Below are 2120 nucleotides of genomic sequence, written 5' to 3'. Positions count from 1 at the left end.
TGTTCAGATCAAACGTGCTGGATGTTTGTGATGTCTCAGACTCTGAGCCTGTGGACGAAGACAGTTCTGCATCCAGCAAAGCAGGAGAAGTGCTGAGCGAGGACCCGAGTGTGGCCCAGCTCTGTCACTGTGTCGGCAAGTTAATCCACCACTTTGGTCCAAACTGAAATATCTACATTGTGTACAGACGTTCATGGACTGCTTAAGACGGCATTCCCATCAGCCACTGCTGTATTTTGTGTTGAGTGCCAAATAACAAATGTTAGCATGCTAACATGTTAAGCTAAAATGGTGCACAAGGTTAATATTACACCTACTGAACAAGGCGGCTTTCCTTCTGGCTGCGTTGCCCTGGGAAACATTGCATGCCTTATGGCCACCACGGCCTTTGTGCCCATGCTACTGATGAAACCTCACAGCATCACTGCAGCAGTTTGCAGCTTGGATTGGTTGTGCGCATGTACTGTACTGCTAACTGCTAACTAACTAGTTAACTCTTTGCTCCGGTCGACAGTATCACCTCTCTTTCTCTTTCTCTTTCTCTCTTAATGCGCAAGTTTAGTTTTCCATGCACATGTGTATAACGCTGCAATATCATCTGCTGCATCAGCTTCAACTGCTCTCAGAACAGTAGAAGCTGAATCAAGGACACACTGACCAGTCCTTTTCAACAGGACACAGTCACAAAAAAACTATAGGTTCAATATTTAACTTTAATAACTTGACTGTTCTTACATTCATCTGCAGAAAGTGATAAGTTTCTCTGACATGAAATATATTTACAAATTTATAGATTCTGCTTACATGATGTATCTTAGCTGATACATGATAATGGACTGCATCTTAAAGTATGTCTTTTTTATTTATATTGAAAAGTGAATAATTTATATTCATGTCATTTGTTTTATTTTCTTCTTCTATAATCAGAAAGTCATGTTATTTGTTATTTGTTATATTACCTGCTACTAAACATAAGCTTGCAAGCATGTTAGCTTGGTGATGTTAGCATTTAGCTCACAGCAGTGCTGTGTCTGAATGCAGCTCACAGAGCGATCTGCATGGCTACAGACTGATGGCCAACAAACTGATTGCATTTTTGGTGAGCGCTGGTGTTGGCACGTACAGGGAGGAGAGGCTGAAAACATTATTAGTGGGAACAATGCATTATGAGCAGCTGGGCAATCTGACTGTGATTGTTGATTGTTGCCAAGGCAGGTGACAAAAGGCTGAAAAAAGGTGTGTGTGTGTGTGTGGCCAAAATTGTTGAGTTTGAAAAAGGTGAAATAAGGTGTTCTAATGTTAGATTTACCTAAATTCCCAGTGATAAAACCCAGTGATTTCATCTACCTGCGTGGGTCTTAATCGGGTCTTAATCTACCTGGGCACCCAAGTGGAGCCTATGAATGGGACCTCTGCACCTCTGGGTATCAGTACTTTATTTTTTAGCTAAATGTATAGAACTCACTGGGATCATTTTCATGTGACGTAACGAGAGGCCATGAATGTTTCTCATCTGAGGCTGAGGTCTTGAAAACATTTGGCTGAATTTTACCAACATACGCCCAAAATCAACTGTCAGTGGAAGAGTGAACAGAGAGGTGAGCTGCAGACTCTCATGCTGTTGTCTTTATTCACCTGTGTGTTCACACACTTTACAGTTCACTTACACAGAAAACATGGAAAACCATTCAGTGTGTGACTGAGGCGACATTCAGACAAAAAAACCCAGCACCCTCCTTCGTTTGAATGAAGGTTGTGCAGAGGGGGCAGAGGGCTCTGGAAAAAGCTGGGTCAGGGTTCAATGATCCTGAATTTGTTGTACAACATATCCAGTAGGTCAGTGTGATGATACATATCTGATGACTGACTTTGTAATGGGAACTCCCAAGTATTCTGAACCACTGTGTGGTGTTACGGCATCTTCAAGTCTTCAAAGTCATGACTCCATCACACAACCATTTGTCCTGTTTTTGGTCTAAATACCTAAGAAGACTCCAGTTTCTGAACAAAACTACAAAAATTTAAAAATCTAAATTCAATTTTGAGAGAAAAAAACTAAACCGGTGACTGTGAGAAAGAAGTTGTTTCATGCCCAACTGATAAGCCCAGTGGTTTGTAAC

This window comes from Seriola lalandi, unplaced genomic scaffold (assembly GCF_002814215.2).
Source record: "Seriola lalandi dorsalis isolate HSWRI2012SDOR001 ecotype SW California unplaced genomic scaffold, Sedor1 jcf7180002054027, whole genome shotgun sequence".
In the NCBI taxonomy this organism is placed as follows: domain Eukaryota; kingdom Metazoa; phylum Chordata; class Actinopteri; order Carangiformes; family Carangidae; genus Seriola; species Seriola lalandi.
The sequence above is the reverse complement of the archived record's forward strand: the minus strand, read 5'-3'. Positions refer to the sequence as shown.